This window comes from Spinacia oleracea, chromosome 5, assembly GCF_020520425.1.
Source record: "Spinacia oleracea cultivar Varoflay chromosome 5, BTI_SOV_V1, whole genome shotgun sequence".
Lineage (NCBI taxonomy): Eukaryota > Viridiplantae > Streptophyta > Magnoliopsida > Caryophyllales > Amaranthaceae > Spinacia > Spinacia oleracea.
In genome coordinates, this window is record NC_079491.1 from 52,357,640 (window position 1) to 52,364,294 (window position 6,655).

General features: G+C 34.4%; 1 long non-coding RNA gene across 1 annotated transcript; it reads left to right on the forward strand.

Moving 5' to 3' along the window:
- Window positions 1–223: 223 nt before the first annotated feature.
- On the forward strand, window positions 224–5,323 carry LOC130461978 (uncharacterized). The gene is made up of 6 exons (XR_008922051.1): window positions 224–481; window positions 764–1,102; window positions 3,286–3,440; window positions 3,534–3,579; window positions 3,673–3,842; window positions 5,196–5,323. It is a non-coding gene; the product is annotated as an uncharacterized lncRNA (long non-coding RNA).
- Window positions 5,324–6,655: the final 1,332 nt, after the last annotated feature.

Genomic DNA, 6,655 nt, shown 5'->3' on the forward strand with positions numbered 1-6,655 from the left:
CTACTACAAATCGCGTCATATCTCGACGCTATACCCTCGACGATGTGATTAACCGCTGCTGTGGAAATATGCTCCGCGTGATTTCTCGACGCGTTTCATCGTCCAACTACACTCTCGACTAACAACAGCGTCGAGAAAGTAGTAAAATGTCACATGCCCCGCACGTGCTTAACTTAATAGCAAACCGCGCCCACGAACTTCAAACTTTTGGGAAATGGAAAACCGCCTCCTTCTCTAAACCTAATCCTCAATTCAGTTCTCACTCGCCGCTTTCTAGCTCTAATCCCTTCACATGGAACTTCAAAGATCTAGTTTCGTTGAATTCGTCTTCTAATTTCTTGTAATCTTTGTGTTGTTTAGGTGTTTTTGTGTAATGGAATCTAGCATTGTCAGTTGGTGAAGATGGAGAAGAGGCGGCGTTGGTCGGCCCTTTCCTCATTGAAGCTCTTCAAAATTCAAAACCCTCGTCATCGTCTAACCAGTTAAGTTTCTCACTGCTTTATTTTTCGATCAATTCCGGTTCAATTTTGCTATAAATAGTTCAATTTCGTGTTATGCGTAAATTTGGTTAAAGTTTTGTAGAGGTAAATTTGGGGTTTGTTGGGTATATTTGTTTTAATTGGACGTTTTCGCTGTGATTTTAAGGTGTTTTAATCTAGAATTATGATTAATTTAGGGTGGGTTGTTTCACATTACCTTAGATCTGGTTGTTTACAATTCATGGTCGATTAATTAGGCTATCTCTTCTAATCTTCCTGCAAAGCCAGCGACAATCAATCAGCAATTCAGCAAACATCCTAAAGAGAGAGAAAACGAGAGCGAGACGAACTCGAGGAGAAGACTTGGAAATCTCCATTTGAACAGCAGAAGGCGGAGAGCTGAAGTTCTTGACAAGCCCCAATCTAGTACCAGCGACGGAGCTGGAAGCTGAATGAGGAGAGTGAAAGCGGAAGTCCAGAGATTTCGAGGTAGAAGATGAAGAAGAGTGATTTATGGATTATTGGGTATTGTTAATTAGGTTTGCTTTGTTATTAAGGGACGATGGAAATGGATGTGTTGCTACCATTGGTGTGACATCCGATTCATTGTGTTCATCTCCGAGGTAAGTCTATGTTGTTATTGATTTCTACATCATTGAATTTGCAATTTTTATATTTTCTTTTGAATGATGTCCATGTGCGGTTTTGATGAAAAACAACAGAAATCAGGAACACAATGAAAACACTCATCTAAGTTGTCTTTTCAGATTATAAATTTGGCAATTATGGTATAGTTTTAATTGAAATTCTCATGGTTTAATTGAGTCTTATTGATTTCACTTGTTGGGGTTTAAATTTTATTAACTCTACATATAAGCATAGTGTCCAGTCCTATTGGTCAGGAAAAATGGTTTACAAGAAAGTTTTAGAGTCTAAATTTTACAAATTATAGTCAAGAATGGGAAATTGGTGAACAAGAGAGGAATGCAGACGGTACTACAATGATATCAAGCTAAGAAAAATTAAAGTCATACATTTCATTGTGAGAAGAAAATAAACAAAAGTTATGTGTAGGAGCATAAAAACTTTAATCTGCACAATCTTTAATGTTCTCTAGTAAACTTTAAGTACAAAATTTAACTACTTTTTGATATTCAGCTGGAATATTCATTTGCAGTGTAATGGCTAGGCTGGTAAAGTGGCATCAATTTCAGATTGAATGAGTATGACGTTGTAGAAATGTGATCTGTTGTGCTCTATTTGCGTTTATTTTGATACCTAATTTTTTAGGCCTTGTTATCATAAAATATTTAGGTTGAGTATTGAGTATTCTAACTACTTAATAGAAAGCAAAAAAGGAAAGGACACTAGGCTGTTAAAGTTTGAAGGTGTTCTCCTCTAAGAAAATTTCAAATGCAACTGAGACTTTCCTGGGTTATTACATAAAAAGCCAGGGTATCATCTAGATTATTAAATGTCTCGGTCTTTAAATTCCTATTTGATGATAATATGTGATTACTCAACCACCATTTAGGATCAAGTGTCTGATGAAACAACCACACTCTGTATTTTGCACAAAAGAACCTGTTTAATATATAACACTATGGCTCCATACATCGCACCATAAACCTTCCTAAGACGGAAACATCACTAGAGGTATCAATGTAATGGTAATGACCTCCGACAAGATCATCAAACAGAACCCTGATGTATGTCAAAATGATATTAGTTGGACTATGTACACTATGAATCATCCCTTTGCTAAGTAAGATCCTATGTTGGGTGCCTGTGTGTACATATTACAATGACTAAACTGATCTTAAAGCACTCTATATCTCAGGAGACGTCATGCATTAGGCCAACAACAGAATTGGTTGTTCAAATATCACACATAACTTTAGTCTCAAAAACTAAAGCTCTTGATAAGTAGACGTTGCACCTACCACAATATCTCCATCAATGTATGCCTTGTTGTCATCCTTATCTACCTAGTTGGATCTTTCTGTTAAGTCCAAAATGAACACTCGTTAGAGACTTAGAGCTAAACACAAAATCCATTAGTAAATCAATATTTCCACTTGTTTAATGATAATACATTTAAAAACCATTCCTGTATTAGGAAAAATGATGACTTTTTCGAGACATCCAAAAATAGTATACTACGTACGTGACTATTAATGAAGGTGTCAGTCAGTCAGCAAGTCACGAGAATTCTTAATACTCTTCCAAGGGAAATAAAGGGATGTTTTTTTTACGCGTGTCACTTATAAAGGGATGATTTTTACCTGTCTAACTTGTAATGCACAAGAAGTCAATAAGGCATAGATTTTTTCATGATCATTTTACATTAATCTGCCAGATTAATATATATATATATATATATATATATATATATATATATATCACACCTCACTTAGAAAAGGAAATCAAGGAAGTGAAAGAAGTTGAATCAAGAAATCATCAAACCATTTGGAACCCTCACAACTGTATGAGAAGTATAAGACTATGGGTTAGTTGGGCTTTTAGTTATTATTGTGTTTAGTTCTTATGTTTCCAAACCTTGCAATGCCGACAGTTATCTGAGTATTCTTTTGTGTAGGCTCATGAATCTATTAGTGCTATATGATGTCATGTGTACTTTTATCATAGAGTTAACATATTCACTAGTCTCTTTAGTACTCTGGTTTTTTTCGGATTCTTCTCAAAACAAGCTTGTTTTCTAATTCTATCGAAGTGGCATTTCGTAAACAAGTGTTCTTTATTGGTTTGATAATCTTAAGATCTTCTTATTCTCTGTTTTTTGCAGACTGAAAAATGAGATGATAGCCTTTTTCCTTGTGCATGCTTTAAGATTCTAACATTCGTGCTCAATCAATTTGGAAGCCATGAACCTGGCTCAATTCGTGAGATTAAGAATTTTGCGTGTACAAGATTCAAAGCTGAGTACCCCATTTTGATAAGGTTTGTTAGTGAAATCACTAGCTTAGAATATTTAGTGAAACATACTTGCCCAGTTACTGACACCATAACTACTACTACTACTCACTGCAACAGGTACGTGGACTACAAGATTCAAAGCTGAGTACCCCATTTTGATAAGGTTTGTTAGTGAAATCCCTAGCTTAGAATATTTAGTGAAACATACTTGCCCAGTTACTGACACCATAACTACTACTACTACTCACTGCAAAAGGTACATGGACGTGAATGGTCCAAATACAGTACCAGTGTACAGTTCCTCAAGTCCAGTGTGGTGCGTTTTTGGGTGACTTGGTCAAGTGGAATTACGATAAGTTATTGGTGGACAAAAAGGGCAAGGTTGTAGAGAGATACACACCTACAACATCCCCTCTCCAGATTAAGGTGTGTTCCCGAATTCTTTCATTCCAGTTTCTATTTAACTTTATAGAACTGAACTTTACGAAATAGAACAGAAAAAAATATGTCATTTGAGTAGTGTTCGTCAGTTCGTGTTTTAAGAATTTAACTACAATTCAATATTGACGCCATAGCATTAACATATTTTCCTATAAACTTAAGTTGATGAGAAATCATAAGACATTAATCTGTGTGCCACACGATTAAGCAATTATCCTTCATTCAGATGTACACTTCTGCCTGTCCTTTGCTAATTCTAAAAACTTAAAAAGAAGAAACTGATAGAAGAATATAGAGAGTTGAGGAATCAGCAATCATGCTGTTTGGTTTGGAATAGGAACTGAGAGAAAAAAAATCCCAATTTTAGATACCTAATTAGAAGAAATTACAATGAACTGGTAGCAAGCTTGTAACACTCCAGGTCTAGGAAAGATTCATGTTAGTTGGGTAAATGAAACCTCGCCCATAGTGGCCGTAAAAAAATTACCTATGATGGGGATGGTGGCCAAGTGAACCAAGAACACGGCAAATCCAATAGGCAGCTCTAAAAAGTGCATTTATTTAGCAACAGTCAACAAGAGTACTATAGTTACTATCATTTTGTTGGAGTAGGAAAAAGAACTAGTCACAACAATCTAGGACCCTAATGTTTGCATTTAATTTCTACCCTACTAATATTAAATTCAGGTTATAAAACACCATATGGCTCCTTTATATATAATGTCTATTACCCATCTTACATAGATCTCTAAGTTGTAACTATCAAATTCTCTCCTTTACCTATAATGCATATTATCCATCTAACACATTTTTCATTCTTAAGCTTCTTAAACATAATATATCTGGTAATTCTTACAGTTGCTAGATAGATAATTTATCTCCGTCTCAGACTAGATGGACTTCTTAAATTTCTTACAGCGTAGTCTCCTCTTAAATTTTCATGTCCACTATAAGTTTGGTACAGAACCATCTGTTTCCAAATCTTGTCTCAACAGAAACTTTTAACTACCGTTTCGTGCAAATTATTCAGGATAATGTGGTCTACTGGTCTAGAGCAGCAACTAATAAGTACCACAAACCAAGTCTTGGATTTGAGTAATAAATTCACGACAGTAGGATGTTAACTGAAAATGTCTTATTTTGCATATGCAACAATAACATCAAAGGGGAAGGGGAGTAATGAAATGAATTATATGAAGTTCATATTTTTGGTGCTTATTACAATTGGTTTAGTTACCAATCTGGTCCCTTTTTCATTCTTTACAGTTGACTTTTCTTAATTTGATTTTACACTGTGGAAGAGACTCTTACTTACCACTTAATACATTTTTTTTGAAGGTCCTTGATGCATTTGAAGATTGTAGTGGTGGAAAATTGGAACCAAGGGATGATGCGTAGCTCCTTCAACTATGAAGCCCATGTTCTTGAATTTATAGGCTTTTAATGGCCTTTGTTTTGAAGATGACATTTAGAATAATAGGTTTATTGGAATTATAATATATAGTATGTTGGGATTTTAAAAGTAATCGTGATGTTTTGGAGATACTTACTATTAAGTATATAGTTTGGATATATAATGTGTTAACTTAAATTCGATATGTTTTGGAGCGAGTACGTACTATTATACTAATTAATATATAATTAGTATCGTTAATTAGTTATCATCTATCGATATTATTGTGTCATTTCAAGTTGAAGCTGTTCGTGCTATAGATGTGTTTGATTTTAGCCTATTAGGTTTCTGCAGGTTGATTTTGGTTCGTGCAAAAAAATAAAAAACATTTCTCGACGCTTTTGAGTGTCAAAAGCAATTTCCCGCAATATGTAATAGATCACCGGCAAAAATAATCCTTACGCTATATGGCGTCGAGAAAAAATATCACTACAACAAACACCGTCGACATTCTCGACGCTGAAACGCGCCAAAATCTATATGAGGACACGGAAAACCGTCGAGAAAGTCGACGCAAATCAGCGTCGAGAATTTCTCTACGGCCAAATTCCCGACGCTGGTTCCGGGCGTCGAGAAAATTTTTCTCGACGCTTAACTGCGTCGATAATTAGCAAAAAAAGCGTCGAAAAATGACGCGTTTTGTAGTAGTGTGTGGGCTCACATTAATAGGTGTCTTAAGTATCCCTACAACACACCTAAGGATTCTAAGCAAACTTTGTTATCTTTTCATGGTAGTGTGAAAGTGTTCTTACATAAGGAGGTCTTCTAAATTTATTCAACCTTGTTCTATTCAAGCATGTTATAAATTTGTTCAACCATGTTTTAAACTATACAACAATGTTCTAAATTTATTCAACCATGTTCTAAATTTAGAACATGAGAACCTAGTCAACACATATACATATATACATGTTATAAATTTTTAAGCTCTTGTTCTAAATTAATTCAAGGATGTTCTAAAATTTATTCAAGCCTATTCTAAATTTATTCAACGATGTTCTAAATTTGTTCAAACATGTTCTAAAATTATTCAACAATGTTCTAAATTTATTCAACCATGTTTTAAATTTAGAACATGAGAACCTAGTCAACACATATACATATATACATGTTCTAAAATTTCAAGCTCGTGTTCAAAGTTTATTCAAGCATGTTCTAAATTTATAAAATTTTCACTCTTCAAACATCCTTCAACATTTGCAAATGTTAGGGTTTTTGTAAAATTGTATGATGATTTTTGTAAAGAGTATTTTCAAGAGTGAAATCTCATTTACTCATCATTATTTTCGAAAATAAGTTGTAAAGATTAGAACTTTGAACTTGAAATAAGAGTATGGAAGATAAT